The sequence below is a fragment of the Cygnus atratus genome, chromosome 6, assembly GCF_013377495.2.
Source record: "Cygnus atratus isolate AKBS03 ecotype Queensland, Australia chromosome 6, CAtr_DNAZoo_HiC_assembly, whole genome shotgun sequence".
In the NCBI taxonomy this organism is placed as follows: Eukaryota; Metazoa; Chordata; class Aves; order Anseriformes; family Anatidae; genus Cygnus; species Cygnus atratus.
This window is the reverse complement of record NC_066367.1, coordinates 10501218-10517576: the sequence shown is the minus strand read 5'-3', so window position 1 is coordinate 10517576 and position 16359 is coordinate 10501218. Positions and strand designations below refer to the sequence as shown.

The 16359-nt window shown below is 48.6% G+C and overlaps 1 long non-coding RNA gene across 1 annotated transcript; it reads right to left on the bottom strand.

Annotated features, from left to right (window-relative positions):
• Positions 1-6208: 6208 nt before the first annotated feature.
• LOC118243062 (uncharacterized) lies at positions 6209-8806 on the bottom strand. Its single transcript, XR_004777170.2, has 3 exons — positions 8678-8806; positions 7788-7869; positions 6209-6988 (listed from the first exon to the last, which is right to left on the bottom strand). It is a non-coding gene; the product is annotated as an uncharacterized LOC118243062 (long non-coding RNA).
• Positions 8807-16359: the final 7553 nt, after the last annotated feature.

The window sequence follows — 16359 nt, the reverse complement described above, 5'->3', positions numbered from 1 at the left end:
GCCCCTGCGATGCTATGCATTGCTTTCCGGAGCCGTGGAAGGGAGCACTTTGCTGCCAAGGTATGCTTCATAGCGCTTCATTACTACCATAAGCCCAGCAAACTCCCTGGGGTGGGCTCTTCCAGGCCAATCTTCCCCTTGCTGCAAATCAATTACAGTCACAATGGTGAGTGATGGTGTAGGTAAGTGATAGGGACCCTTGGCAGCTGGCAGTTTTAGATGTGCCTCCTGGGTCGTGCTGTAGCAAGACAGATCTTCTCCTACAGAATTGGGTGGCAGAGTTACTGCTGGCTTCCAGGTGAGCAGGGCTCATTTTGCTTTTGCATCCCTTGGCAGGGAGCAAGGCGAGCTCCGGAAATCCCTGACACAGTCTGCACTTACAGGTGTTTGAACACTGTTCGGTCAGGGTACTCTGTTTTATGACTAGTATAAACTAAATAAATGATTCAGACGAGATTTATTTTGTATGTATAACTTTCCTGCTGACTTGATCTCATTTCAAAACCAATTACCCACAAAAGTTTCTAATAAATAATTCTCAATGCATTTCAAATGGGCAAACAAAGCATCATCTTCCTTCTGCCAAGCTCTCCAAATGGATTTTTCTGCTTCATTTTCTGAATTAGATTACACTGGGCTGTAATGAAAGCAAGGCAAACTTACTCCTCTGACACAAGTCTCTGTTTTGAATGTGTATTTACCCAATTTGTAGCTGGAGTTGGGAGGATTTTTTTTCCATTCCTTCCTTGTCTGTGCATTACAAACATTGTGCAAGCTCTCCAGCTATTGCAATGGCTGAAGGCAAAAGCAGTAACTATGCTACGTCGGTAAACCTGTCTTCTTGTTTTGCTTTTCCTTGAGACACCCATTTCCAACCTCCACACGAATCTCACGGCCTCTGTGGCTACTCACACCAAGCATCCAGCCCCGGTGTGCGAGGTGAAGGCAAACACCCATCCAGGTAATGATCACTTCCCAGTAATAACAAGGATTATTTTGTTAAGCCGCGTGAGGAAGTATGCAGAGCAAATGACAGGGCTTCCGGAACAGCTTTAATTTCTTTGGCTGCTGGAATGAATGAACAAAAGAAAGCAAAGAGACGGAGGTGAGAGATAAGAGAGGCCCAGGACCCAGCCTTGCACCGCAGGTGCTCCCCAGCCTCTGCCACCAGCTCCTAAGCATCTGCCTCATCCGCGTGCCTCTAGCACGCTGCACCCATCCCTGTGGACAAACCATTTTGTGTTCGCACCCGTTTCCAGCCCTCTTTTCCTAGCCAGATTCCCTCTCACCTTCCTACTATAAGCTGAGCAATCCCCTCGCAATTCCTATTTATAATTCCCAGCCTGGTGAACAAACCAAAGCTCCCGATTGCAATGGCAAGGCTGCAATCTCTGAGTTAATGCTGCGGTTTCCTGTACAGAGTTTCTCCTCCTCCCTGAGTCCAATTGCACAAAATAAAATAGCTTTTGTTCCTGACGGATATTCTCCTGGCAACAGAGTGATGGAAGCTGCAAAAAATGCCGGGGCTCAATGACAGCTCTATCTAAAACTAACCACCAAGATGCGTTTGTTTTATCATATTTAGGAAAGAAACGGCCAAGATAATGGGAAGGGGAAATTGCTGCTGTTTGTGAAGGCTCTGCAGATGGACAGCTATCCCTGCGTAGCAGAGGAGGTGTGAGAAAGAGCGTAATTATAAATGCATCACCGTGAACCTTGAAATGAGGTTGAGAGATGAGAAATCGGCTCAGATTTACACCCTCTGCCCCCAGCTCAATTCAGCTGCCATATGGGATTTGTCACCAAGGTCTGCTGCAGTCCATGAAGTGGCCCCAGGGGATTTCTGTGGGGCTGGATCAGGCCCAGAGCTTGCAGGAGGGTGTTAGAGGTGCAGAAAGGCTAATGAGGACTTTGAACTTTGGCACAATGTTCACCTGGGATGCCTTTCTGTGTCCCCTGGAGCCACCCTGGGGAAATTGGCTACCCAATTTCCCCCTGTACAGCCAAAGAGCATCACTACTTCTCTGGGTTGAAGATGTGGAGAGCAAGAGCCATTTAACGGTGCTGTGGGGTGACATGCCTGTGATTTATTCCTTTCCATCGAATCACTGCTAGACCTTTTCCACTTCTCACACAGCAGCATGATAAGAAAGGTAAATGTTTCAGCCTCATTTAACTAGTGTAGGTCGGGCACGGTAATTTCACATGTTCGGTGACAGGCGGCCTCATTTAAGATTTTTGCTGAGCTCCCGTATTAATCAATACGGTTAATTGAATTGGTGATTGCACCGACTTGTGTTCGGAGCAGCTGTTTCACATCATCAGCACCACTTAACGTGATGATCTGCCAGAAGAGCTGCCCACACTCGTCTCCAACACGCTGCAAGCAGTACAAGATGCTGGGCGGGCCGGACCACGCTGCTGCAGCTGTGCACCAGCCAGCATCGCCACCTCGCACCATCCGTCCTGGCTCCATGTGGCTCTGGATTAACAGATATATGCTGGCCTGAAAGCTGGTCATTGGGTTCATCTATCTGTCTCTGCAGCTTGGGGCCTCTGCTTCGGCTCGCTCTGAAGCAGGAGCACAGAATAAAAGCAGGGGCTCGTGTCAAAGGGGATCACCGCGACATTTGGGGCATGCTGGGCTGCTCCTCTGTGACCTCCACCACCACTGTGTGTCTTCCCACCGACACATTCAGAAAATGCTGTGCTGCAGCCAGCAGTCTCATTTCTAGTGCCTGCTGGTGGATGAATCAGGTCTGAGCCCAAGGGATGAACGCACCCGATACAAGACAGGGGGAACCCGGGGGAAGCATCATTTTCTGCAAAATCACCCCAGCGAAAGTGTGCACAAGTCTCCTGCGATAAAAGTATTAACACCTTTGGCAATCTGCTGTCCCCTTTGCAGAGGGGCTGTCAAAAGATACAGGAGAAATAATGATTCCCAGGCCTCCAGAGGCACATGGAAACAGGAGCGAGGAATTAGCCCCAAAATCCAGAAGAGACCAGAGACATAAATCACACGGTACCGAGGGCTGGAGCAAGACCCTGCCCGTGCACGTGCCCGCTCAGCAGCATCGTGGCGGCAATCGGAGGGTGCATGAGGATTACTTGGCGCAGTTTTATTTTCCCACAGCCAACACTGGGTGCCCAGGACCACGTGGTACAACCAGCACAGCCCCATGCTGCCCCACATCCCTACAGCGTCGCCCAGCTTACCAGACCCTGACAACTAGCCCTTTGTCCGGGCAGTAACTCAGATTATTTTTCAGTGATTGCTCGCCCAATTTGGGATGCTGGTCAGCTGATTCTGCATTATATAGCATCTCCTGGATGTAAGGGCTGTGCAGATACTAACTCAGTGCAGTAATTAACAATTACTTACAGATTAATGTGAAGGCAGCTGCCCTGCCAAGAGATGCTTTCTCCTACCAGCTCCTCACAGCATCCTGTCCAAGCCAGGGATGCAAAGTCCCGGCACGGCTCGGCGCGAGCTGCAGCCTGCCAAACAAACTACGTACCAGCAGGGGAGGAGTGCTGTCCTCTTGGCTTTCCTCCAGAGTGCTGGGCCAGATGGGGCTGCATTGCTCCAGCTGAAGTTAGAGGCTTTTCCTCTCATCCCAAAGACTTGGAGCTGAAAGTCACTCTAGGAGGAAAACTTCCCAGCTCCAGAAACCTGCATTCATCCTAAGTGTATTGCAGCCCGTGTCAGAGAGCATGAAGAAGATCTGCATTTCTACTCTGGATAGCGAGCCCTCTATTTTTAATGCTGTTTTTAGGTTTCTGGCCAAGGTGATGAACTTCCTAAGCTTCCTAAGCAAAAGCAATGCTGGGAGATGTCTCCAAAGGAGTGCATCTGCAGCCAACCCTGACACCCAGGTGTTCGTGTTGGGGCCAAAGGAGAGCAAGCTTTCCCTGCCCAGGGGGTGCCTGTCTCTTCCCAGGTGACAAGGGATGGGATGTAAGGAAACAGCATCAAGTTGTGCCAGGGAGGTTTGGGTTGGATGCCAGGATGAACTTCTTCATGGAGAGGGAGCTCAGGCATCGGAAGGGGGTGCCCAGGGAAGCAGTGAAGTCCCCGTCCCTGAGGTGTTTCAGAGAGGTGTGGATGTGGCACTGAGGGACATGGCTTAGTGGTAGGGCTTGGCAGTGTTAGGTGATGGTTAGACCTGGTGTTCTTAAGGAACTTTTCTAACCTAAAGGCTTCTGTGTTTCTATGTGGACCATAATTGTCTCTGAGGTCCCATCTTGGGAGGTGCTGAGCACCACCAGGACACAGAGAGCATTCAGGACTTCACAGTACCAAACACACAGACTTTCAATCCTGTCTCTTTTTCTCAGTTCTGGCTACCCTATGTGGGAAGAAATATCCTTGCTGATGCCCTCAACCAAGTGCTCTCTGAACGGGCTCCTGGGCAGGTCCCTCACCCTGCCTCCAAGGCTCTTTTACAGGTGCCACCTCCGCTACCTAGAGCTGCCTCTGAGATGAAACCGGGGACATTTGGTGCCACAGGAGTGTAGCACAGGAGTGCTGCTGGTGTGCCAGCAAGCCCCTAAATCCGCAAACACATGCAAACCTCTCCCACCTGTGCCAGACATCCTCTGTCCCCCCACCCCGAGGACATTTCTTTGCAAAGGTCCCTGCTCCCAGGGCCCTGCCCTTGGGGTTATCACACACCACCAAGGGCAAAGAGGGACAAGATGCAATGAGACCGTTGCAAAATGATGTTAAATGTCAGATGTGCGCCCAGCGCCAGGTGCTCCTCCACGGAGCCCTCCGCACATTGCCCTGGGCATGGCTCTTGTAACAAAGGTTGTCTTGTACAAGCCCTGCCTGGATGAGATTTGAGCTGCCAGAGATAACCGCTCGGTTGTTTCTTACTTGGACCTCAATACCTCCTCTTGCAGGGTAAAACACACTTCCTTTCTGTACCGCCGGATTTGCTTTTCAATGCTTCATTATGTTTCAAGGTCATGGCATATCAAGCAGTGTGGTTGACTGCTCTGGAAAGAAACGAAGTCACAAGAATTTTTTGTTGAATAAATGCAAGTACCAAGCCTGAATTGCTTTCTTGTAAGCATGTAAAGGAGAACGGAAAGTACTCGGGTTTGCATTTCTTTTCCCTCCTTCTTTTATGAGTGCATTATCTGCACTTATTTTCTATGGGGAAGAGAAGCTCAGGTCTCTTCTTTTCTCCCTGGCAGGTGCTGGGCTCTCATTTAGTTCCCAGTGCAGTGGGTTTATTGGCATAGATGTCACAAACCTTACCCTTTCCACAACAGCAGTAGCCATCGGACAACACCAGCCCAAAAGCTGAGTTTCCACCTTAGCAGGTACCAGAGGAAGGACTTGTGGAGCAAGGAGCATTCTTGTCATTTTAAAAGCAAAAAGACCCATCCTGCAGGTTATCAAAGCAGGTGAAGGCAGCACAGATGGGTTGTTGCATCCCAAAGAGGTGACAGTAGATGCTGGCACAGCACGGGAGCAGCAGGCTGCAGGAGGAGGCAAAACGCTGGTTCCCTTGAAGTCAGTGCTGAATTTCCCCTTGGGAGACTCAGGACTTTGCAGACCTGCTGACAGCAAAGGTCAGGACGCATCTGGAGCCTGTCTGATGGCATCCCATCCCCAGCTCGTTTGCAATATTAATTAGGGATGTGAGCCCAACGTGTTTTCCAGCTCTGTGGCTCCCATTTGCCATGCGGGAAAGAGCTGGGATGAGAAGTGAATTGCTCAGTGCAAGGTGTCTGAAACAGGTTCCTTGTCATTTCTGCTTCTGACAACACTCCTCTCTTACTCAGACCTGTCTTGGGTGATGCTGTGCAGCCCATTGCTCAAAAAGCTGGCTGGCAGGCTGCTGTCCCCCCTGGGGAGCCTCCAGGCCAATTTCAATCAAATCTGACACAAGTATGGCAATTCCGAGGATAAGTATGTCGTGGCAGAAGTTTATATCAAGTGACATCTGTGTTGAGAGGAAAGATCCTGTAAATGTCTCAGTGAGGAAAAAAAATGCGTGAGAAGCTCATACCTTATTAAACATCAGAAAGCCCATGCTGGGAGAGAGATAAAAGTCCATGAAGTGAGAAAAGCATCAATCAGACCTTGCAGTCAACCTCGGGTGCTTCAGAAGCATCCTGTGCTCATCCAGCTAGCAAGTGTGCAACTTTCCACTGGTGGTGGAATCGTGTTGTGTCATTGCTGGCATTTCCTTTTTTAAATAAAAAGATACACTAAGTGAAATCTCACTGCATCATCCCATCGTTAGTGCCTGTGGTGAGAAATTCCTGGGGCTGGCAGCTCACGGATGGGGCTTCAGCAGCTGAAATAAATTCTCTGCTGTGGTAAGGGTGAAATACAGAGCGGTGATAAAAGCCTCAAATCCATTGCCGAATGAGATTTTTTGAGACTTTGAGGAATAGAGCAAGCAAGAAAACAAGCCAGGATTTTCCCCTGTGCAGGCAGGAGTGTCTCAAATGCAGCGGAAAGCGCCATCAATAATTGAGCGAGAAGGCAAGCCGCTCTGAGCTTTACAGAGCGCAGGCTGAGCATCCACTATTTATTTTCAGGCCTTAAATAATGTATCTGAAAATGCTTCTAACTGGATGTATTAAGGCAAACAAATTTATGTCATGAAAAGTTAATTGGCAAGAGCATCTTTGAAGGAAAATCCAGAGTCACAAAAATACCCCTCAGCTCATCAACACCTTGGTCCCATTTCTCCTCTTAAGTTTGGGGGCATTTCTATAATTTCTAATTAAGGAGTCATTCATTATCAATTAGCCCGTGTAAGTGGATTTCATTCTTGCTGCTGTGCTCTCCAAGTTAAATCACTTAAGCCCCAGCATTTCCTCCTGGCTGCTGCACCGCCAGCTGCCAGCGAACCGGGGCAGTGCCAGGACTGGGGTCAGGCACCAGTTTCCTACATGAGTTTGGTCGAATTGTCCATCTCCACAGGTTAGCTCACTCGGCAGACGTGTAGCAGACGTGTAGCTACCACAGGCAAATAGAAAATAAATAAATAAATAAATAAATAAATACTAAAAAAGAATTGAATAGAATAACAGAATACTTTAGGTTGGGAAATACCCTTAAGATCACCAAGTCCAACCATCACCTAACACTGCCAAGTCCTACCACTAAACCATGTCCCTCGGTGCCACATCCACACCTCCCTTAAACACCTCAGGGACAGGGACTCTTCCACCTCCCCACACTGAAATCACCCAGTTTCCAGACACGTGGGATGGGCTGGAGGTGGTGGAGTGAAGATGACCCACCTTTATCTACTGGTGGTAGATAAAGTATCTGCTGTTAAATCCCTGATTACTGTAATGCTGGTGTGTTTCCTGCCCACCTCATCCTTAACACCCCATGTTGGGCATGAGAAACCCCACTGCGGTGCCCCCAGTCGGCCCTGGGGACACATCCTTGATCCTGGAAGAGACACAAGCCCTACCGCCCACCAGGGCAGGGCTGAGGCTCCCCCTGCCACCTCCCCATCCCAGCCCCTGCCCATGGGGTGCCCCCCAAGGGGCTCAGTGTGAGCTGCCTGCATCAGGCTTCTCCTTATGGAACCGAGCAGATAAGATAAGAGAGGTTCACAACCTCTCATCACAGGATGAGATTTCTCATCTCCAGCAAGGCTGCGCTGTCTCTGACATTTATTTGCTGCTATATCTCACATCTAGCAGCAGATGAATTGCCGCCTCCGCTGGGATTCTGAGGCAGTCAGATCAGAGGAAATTAGGTTTGATAGCTTTGTGATAGAAACGTCTTGGGACAAACTCACCCCTGGGGTCAGCAGAGCTGCTGTAGGGCCGGATTTGGCGCTGGCTGGGTGGCTGGCCGAATACAAACCAGTAATGAAAAGCCTGGAAACAGAATAACTTGCTTTGGCATGGAATGGAATGGAACGGAACGGAACGGAACGGAACGGAACAGAACAGAACAGAACAGAACAGAACAGAATAGAATAGAATAGAATAGAATAGAAATAGGGAACATTAATCAAATAAAGCCTCCTGCTGGGGCTGTTAGCACCATTGCAGAGATTCACACCTTCCCAGGGCTCAGCAACACGCAAGGACCAGCCTTGGCAGAGGGGTGCCTGCAGCTCTTCTCTTTGGTCTGGCTCTTTCAGAGGGGAAAGAAGATGGTAAATAAACATTTATACGACAAACTGCTTGGTTCTCCTTGATGGCTCCGTCTTCACGCCTCATGAAAGCCACAGCTGAGCAGGAAAGGAGGCATCACGTCTGTGAAGTGTGTTCATTATTTAGCAGGAGGTACTTAAAGAATTAAAAATGTACGCTAAAACGTTTGGTTTCCCTGCAGGTGGCTCGCCTGCCTGAGCAGAGGCAGATGGCTCTTTTTGTGCATCTCAGCTTTTCAGCACATGGACAGCTTTAGGTAGGACTACACCAGTGATGTGAAAAGCCTGTATCCTCCATGCCCACATCTCCCACCCTAGGTGGGTAACTTCGTGCAGCGGTGTTGGAAAAAATGCTGTGGCTGCTGTAGCAGCTGTCATGAGACAGGTTACGGCAAATGTTTCTGCAATTCAGTCTTCATTTGGAAGGAAAACACCATTTTGAAAGCATATCACAAATTACATGCTAACACCATAAAACTTCAGAAAAGCATAAATCTGATAGGAAAATTGTTACAAAAATACTGTACCTTTTTTCTCATTTTCAAGGCCAAATTTCATTCCCAGTTTTGCTGTCCATAATGCACTCATGCTGACTACATTAAAATTTCCTGTAAATCATTCCTAAAGTCAGAAGCTTGCCAGTTTGCATGCAGACAAATGGCATGTTTCACTTCGCTATTGTGCTATTTATTTGTTTCAGACTGTGTGAAAAGTCAAGTCTGTCTTACTCAAAATCAACAAGAGGAAAATGGGTAATAGGAAAGGGAAGTTTAGACCTGAGCCATTCTGTAATTAATACAGTAAGGGCTCATGAGCTTTTAGAATATGATCGTTAAAACATATATAAACATAAATTTAATATCTAAATTATATATATTGATGTACATAATGTACTAAAAACCCTGTGTGTGTATATATAAATATATGCACTTTAAAGCCTGTTACTCCCTCCCTCTCTCCCAGCAAACCCAGCAGTAGAGATTAGGTTTTGGGGCCAATCCAAGCACTTTCATCTGCTTCTATTTACACTGCTGAAAAGCCCAGCAGTCCGAGGTCGCAGCCCAGACATGTTGGGAGCTGCACATATTTTGGCCAAAGGCGTTCTCTGTCAGATCGTGACCTTCCAGCCAGACAGGACAGAATCCCTGATTTTCTGCAAGACCGCTCAGCTCCTCGTTCCACCACCAGGCATTTCAGAGGATGGAGCAAGAAAACTTGTGGTAATTGTGTGATAAGACCACAACAGTCAGAGACCGACTGGGTTTTGAAGCTGAGAAGTTTGCTCCCTCCCAGCTGCCAGCTCGACTCCTTTCAGCAGCTGGCTTTTGCTCCTCAGGGTCACCAGCTACCCTCTAGGAGCTCAGCCGGTGAGTCCAGCAACTCCTGGGGGATTTGCCAGCCCCGAAAAGGAGCTATGACCCTCCTTGGACAGGAGAGGATGGGATGTCCCTTCCAAACCTGACAAATGTCACGGTCCGCTTTCAGGTGACCTTACCAGGTGTGAGCCACCTGCTTGCAAACTGTTTGCCTTTGCTCAGTCATGAAAAAAGGAATTCAGCTCCATATTTCACATCCCTAATCACCACATCTTGCTTGAGTGGCATTTTCATTAATCCCAAGGTTTTGTGAAACGGTCTCAAGAGACAACTGTCAGAGCTGTCAGACTCTCCGTGTCCCCTCAGTAGCAAGCAGCCTTCCTCCTGCTGCAGCGTCTGCTGCGCCAGCCGCTGCTCAGCAGCAAATTTGGGTCATTCAGTGGCAATCACTTATTTTAAGGCATAGATGCAATCACCTTTGCTGATTAGCAGCATGCTTCACTGGACTTTCGAACTAATTTGACATTAGTGTTCACGTCACTATCCACTATCCACAAAACTGCTGGCTCTTTGCTGGTCAGATGTGTTATCTCATTTGCTGTCTGAGTGCATCAAACTCTGCAGAATTTCACCCAAAGCATTTCTTCTTAAGGGCTGGGTGTTTTCCATGATTACATTTTGAATGTATGGCCTGGACAATCTGATTTGCTGTGCTTTTGGCCACTTTGAGAAGCACAGGTCGTGCTGTGTCTCCTTCGAGGTGTCTGCATGCTGTTACTGGGATTGCCCTCGTCTTGTCTTGCTTCTGCGGCTGCTGCAGAGCTCCAGTGTATCACCCATGCTCTCTCCGTCTCTCAGAAGGCAGTGGGCCCACAAAACTCTACTTATTTCACAAAATACGGGGAGAGATGTCATGAGGCAGCTCTAAATTGGAGCAACTTCAACAGCTGGCATTTGCCAGTGGAAGTGAGTGATGTCCAAGGACTTCTGTGCACAAAGCCTATGTACCTAATCCCCTCTATTGAAAAGGAAGCTTTTTGGAATAAATAACAAATAGAATAGAATAGAATAGAATTGAATTGAATAGAATAGGAAATAGGATAGCATGGGATGAGATGGGATGGGATGGGATGGGATGAAATAGGATAGGATAGGATAGGATAGGATAGGATAGGATAGGATAGGATAGGATAGGAAATAGGATAGGATAGTTCAGCTGGAAGGGGCCTAACAAAGATCATCAAGTCCAACTGCAAGTGGACTTCTATGTGGCTGCACTTCAGAAAGGTGCGAGGTCCCCCCCTGTCCTTTCAGCCCCCCAAGCCCATCCCAACAGCAGGAGCCAAGCAAAGACAAGGTCCCACCACACAGGGTGTGTGCCTGTAGGAGAGCACAGTGCCCTCCTTGGTGGGGCAGCTGCCATGCCCTGCTATGAAGGAGGCAGTGCTCACACACCAGACAGGCTTTTCCAAAGCTGCTCTAAGCCTCTTAGAAGTGCAAATCCCATTCACACCTTCCTTCCCCCCCTGTGCATTGTATTTACCAGTGCAGGGATCCATTTACTCCAGCCTGGACTAAACCACGTGGCTGTTTATTCCTGCTCCAGAATAAGCCCCTTTCCTCCAGCACAGCATAATGTCATCCCACAGACAGGGATTTGCAGTGTACAGAAGTGAGCAAGACATCTGTGTTGGAGCAGAGACTCCAGCCTCATGCTCCTACAACTCAGCCAAGTGCTGTGTTCCTTTCCTTGCTGTTCCCAGAGACCACAGGGAGCCTGAAATAAGCAGCAGCACTTTGGTATCCCAAGATGTTTCACCCCCAAACACAGTTCCTTTCATGCAACACCTCCAAACCACAGGGCATACAGAGGACAACTCCATCCTTGGAGTGGCTATCATGGTTTTTAGATGTTGCATGTACACTTGTGGGCATTCACAGCCAAAAGGATCATGATAAAGGTGCCTGCAGCATCTTTGCTTTGCAGGATTGCCCTGGCCACTCATCTCTGCAGAGTTATGTGTGTCTTTGGCAAGGGGACAGATTTGTCTGCATTTATTTCCCTGCCTGCTCACAAACAGTCTGTGGATCCTCTGGAAGTTAGGTCCACTAGGACCAAGGGCAAGTGCAAGCAAACAGTCTCGTGCTCCCCATTGAGAGTCTGTTACTCTGGAGGTTTAGTGCAAATGTCCATTTGTTTTTAAAGTCAGTTGCTGCAGGAGCATCATTTCATTAAATGTCTTCCTCTGGGACTTCTTCCTCCATCAGTGGCAGGGAGGAATCACAGAGGAGGGAGGGGATTTGCCATCTCCCTCTCTGCTATGGTACTGTCCTTCCCCGTGGGGACAAAATGCCTTTCTGATTAGCTGAAGGACAATTTTCAGTTTATAAACATTTACTTTTCTCCTCGTGGTCCCTGCAATTGTGCACGTACATTGTTGAATATATGTGGGTGGCCAGAGGAATGCAGAAGAAATTACAGTGGGGACTTGGGATCAAGAAAACTCGTTAATTCTTGGCCACTGTACAACTGTGCAATCTGGATGTTTTTTCATTCAATTTAATCTAATCTGGATTGCATATGATGCTTCCAAGGTGGCAGGGGAAGATCATGAACAGCCATTTTTCCAACTTTGTTGATAAATGATACGGCCCCACTGACTTTCCTAGCCTTCCCTCAAGTTGCTCTGTACCAGCCCCTAAAATGGTAGAAAATAGAAACACAACCTCAGAAAGGAAAGATGTAGGACTGCAGCAGGGGATGGTGTGTGCCAGCTCCTGGTGCATGCAGACCAAAGAAAAGCACCCTCTGGAGCAACCAGATGGGTACCACTAGGAACAGTTTTGTTTCTGTTTTCTTGTTTTCTCCAGTACCTCCAAGGCATCACAAGGTGATGCTGGCTAAGCCTGGTATCACAGTACAAAATATCCAAGGCAGTTTTGCCTCTGGCAGTCCTGCATTGCAGCACCCGGTGCTGTGGGTTGTCTTTCTTTCCTCCCCCTTCCCTCTTGTCGCAGTTGGGAAAAGGGATTCAGAGGAGGAAATGCAAGCAGCAAACGCTGTCACCACCAGCACCAGCACAGGAACCTGCTGACCCCCCAGCCTGAGCATCCCCATCCTGCACGGAGCCTGAAGGGGGGGGTGAGGGGTGAAGTGGGATGGGGAAGCCAAACTCTCCTTGCTGTAGGAAAGACAAAAACCTCCCAAACAGCAAAGCCTCAGGAGCTCCCAAACAGCAAAGCCCCACAGCTTTGAGAAGACGAGTGAGAGGAGGGGCACGTTCAAATTGTTCCCACTCATTTACCATCCCTCCATTGATTCTCTGTCCATCCCTGCATTCCCTGGATACCACAGGCTCATTAGGCTGCATAGACCTTAAATACCTAAAGCTAGTTAGAGCCAGAACAAACACAAAGACCCTTTTGGGACCTCTTCATACATGTCAGGAAAGGATCTAAGGCATCAATCTGCTGTTTTGTCCTTGCCAGGGGACCCTTCCCTGCAGGCTTCAGGTCGCACACGTCCTGCAGAGCACGCTGTGCCAGGACTTGCCTCCTGCAGCCTGGGCCTGGCAGGGGCTGGGAGGAAGGGCATGAGGAAGAAGAGGTTTTGCTGTGCTGAATGGAGATGTTATCCTGTCTGCTCTGGCCTCCTCTTCCTCAGAGGTTTTTGGGTGCTTTGTATCTAAAAGGCGTGGAGTAATCAAATGTTCCTCAGACTGTACTAACTGGAAAAGGACAGAGCAGATTCAAAAACCATGGAGAAAGGAGCCAACAGCAGCCGTATCTTAAGTATTGTTTCTCAGCAACTCCCTTTATAATGCTAATATCCTGTGGAAAATAAGTGCCAAGAAATTGCTCGCATTCCACCCTACAACAACAAACCCACAAGCGCCAACCCCCCGACCCCATGTGCTTATCCTGAGCCAGGGCACAGCCAGCTCTTGCTTTCAGACTGTTGGTTCTGCTGGGGGCTTTCCCCTTCTCTTCCAGAGGGAGTCACAGCCCAGCTCCACTCCTCTTTGCAAACACTTTGTGAAATTCATCTGCTGGACACACCTCTGTCTTCCCTTCCCACCACCTAACTGAGCTCCCTCTGCCTCTCTCCAGCCTCTCGTTCCCTCCTTGTTACTTGTGAAGCCTCAAGGTGACGTTGGCCTGAAATTTTTGTAAGGAAAAGCAATCTGGGGGAATTTCTCATCAACTTCTTTGCCTTGGCGGTGTGCAGGCCTGAAGCAGGAGGAGGGAACCGCCTCAAGTTGTGGCAGGGGAGGCTTAGATTGGGTGTCAGGAAGAATTTCTTCACAGAGAGGGAGGCCAAGCAAGTGGAGTCCCTATCCCTGGAGGTATTTAAGAGACATGTTACCCATGCTAGCAGGGCAGGGCAAGGGCTGGCAAGGGCTGGCATCCCCTTGGGCCGTGGGCAGGAAAAGTCCATGCTGTGGTGGCTGCAGGGCCTCTGCCCCAGTGTCAAGTGGCTATTCTGCCCTGCAGAATTAGCACCAGGGAGAAAACTGCAGTTTTGGCCACTGGGGTGCTGACAAGGGGCAGGACAGGCCAAAGGAATGGGAATGGAACATGGAGCTAGGCGAGCCGGGTTGGGCCTGGCCCAGGTGCTGGAGGAGGAGGGCAGCCCTTCCAGGGACCTGCCTTGGGGCTACCAGCCTTCACCCAGGAGCTTTCAGCTATCTCTGACTCTTTTCCACCACCTAGATAGGCCTGAGCTCCTTCCTAGTGAGCAATTATCTCTAATTAACAGACAATTAGAAGGCTTCTATTGTATTCTAGTAAATCAGGGGGGACAGGAGCACTGGGGGCACTGTGCAGATGCAGCAGCAACCCAGAAGATTATAGCCTTGGAGTGAACCCACGTTTTTGAGTCCTGCCAACTTCCTGCTCCATAATTCCCTTCTCTAATTAGGGTCCAGACACCCAACAAGGCTGAACATCAAATGGCTACTGTGAAAGCTCCCCTTAAATAGCTCTGCATTTCTGAGTGGAGCCATTCCTGGGTCGGCTGAATTCGAATGAGCAGATTTCCACATGAGGGACGGCTGCAAGCCGAGCACATGAGAATAGTGCTGGTGAGAAACTCTGCACATGGGCTGGCGTGGAAGCTTATCAGCGGGATGGAAAAGCAGGAAAGCAAAATAAGTCCTACTGAGTTCATGTTCCAGTATAAATCTGAAAATAATTGCTTAGGAGACAGATGAGAGCATAAAGCAGAATGAAAATACTTTTATGTTGTTTAGTCACCTAATTCCAAGGAAGACGTCCATTGACAGAGCATGGCAGGGTGCGCAGTGTTTATCAGCCCCTCGATTTACTTTGGCACCAGAGCCATAAACAAGAACAAAACAGTGCTGAGCCTCTGAAGTCCAGAAGAAGTCTCTTGGCTTTGGAAGGATTCTGTAAATATTAGGACAGACGTTATCTTAAAAGGCTTGATGCCTTTGATTACGTTCCCGTGTCTAGCTTCCTCCATTTATTTTTGTCTCATCGTCTCTAATGTTGCTCTGTTCTACATGTAGAGAAGGCTGTGAACTGAAACACCAGAGCAGGTTTCTTCTGATGGAGCCTGAGCTCCAGCAGAGAAATTGGCAGTTAGATTAGGAGCGGTATTTCCACCACTGGCTCAAAAGATTATTATTATTTTTCTAATGGCAAAACTTTTGTGGCTATGCTAACCCAAGGCCATGGGTAAGGTCAGGTCTGTGAGAAGAGCTAACCTCTTTTAACCCAGAAAATCCCCCTTTCCAAAATCCCACCCCCCAAAAAAGTCACCATTTTAGACATGCATTTTAGACAGTATTTGTCTCATTGTTAGGATGTAAAGCATTCCCAAAATGTGATAGGAGTTTCCAAAAAAAAAAACACCCTAAGCTGGCAACGCTGAGTGACTCCTGTGATGGGTGTAGGACCTGTGGGCTGGATGGAGAAGGGTGTGTAGGTTGGTAGGGTGCAGGGCCTGTGGATATGATGGTGTAGGATGTGTGGGTTGGGTTGTGTAGAGCCTGTAGGTTGGGACAGCCTTGTTGCTTTGTCTCTGACCAGCTCCTTGACGCGTGTTTTGGAGATCCTGTACTCTGCTGCAGCCTCTGTGTTCTAGGACCTAGCTTACAGCTCCTGTCCCACAGATCACCAAGTGGAGGCTGGATTTGCCCATTGTCCCCAAGAGGAAGGCCCCCCCAACCCATCCTATTGCTAATCCCCTGAGCCTCCACTGCTTATGGTCAGTGATCCTAATGCCTCTTGGGCTGTGGTCTGTCATAAGGTCCTGTTGGTCTAATCACGTTCCCCTCCAGGACCATGGCAAAGTTCCCACCAACTTCAATGAGAACAAGGACCCAGCCATTGTCCGACACCTTTGATATTTTCTGTGACTAAAAAGAGCTATTTTTGTGTAAGGAAGGTCAAAGTGAGAGCAGAGACAAGGGAGGAGGGTGGACAACTTCAAAGCTTGGCTCTGAAGTTTCTGCGGGCAGGAGGCCACAGAGCCATGTGGACATAGTCAAAGCAGTGTCAGGCAACCTCGCTTTGAAACAGAATCCTGAAAGCTGCTTTTGTGGTGCAAAGGTCCTTCTAGAAGAAGGCTTCATGAGCTCTTCAGAGGGTATCAACCACTTGGTGTGGAAGTCAGGCTGGTCCCAGAAGTCAGCCAGAAGTGGCATGGCTGAATATTGTAGCCATTAAGCTGATTCCCATAAGAAGTAACAGCCTGTGCTCTGGTTCAAAACTATGAGTGTCTTGGTGTCTTTGTGTAATGACTATTCATGTTTGCCATGAGGGAAATACTTGATGCTTTAGCAGAGAGAAGAAAATGTTCCTTGCAGCTAATAACCCCTCAGTTGGGATGTCTGCTTGACTAAGTCTTCTTTACTCCACCCAAGAAA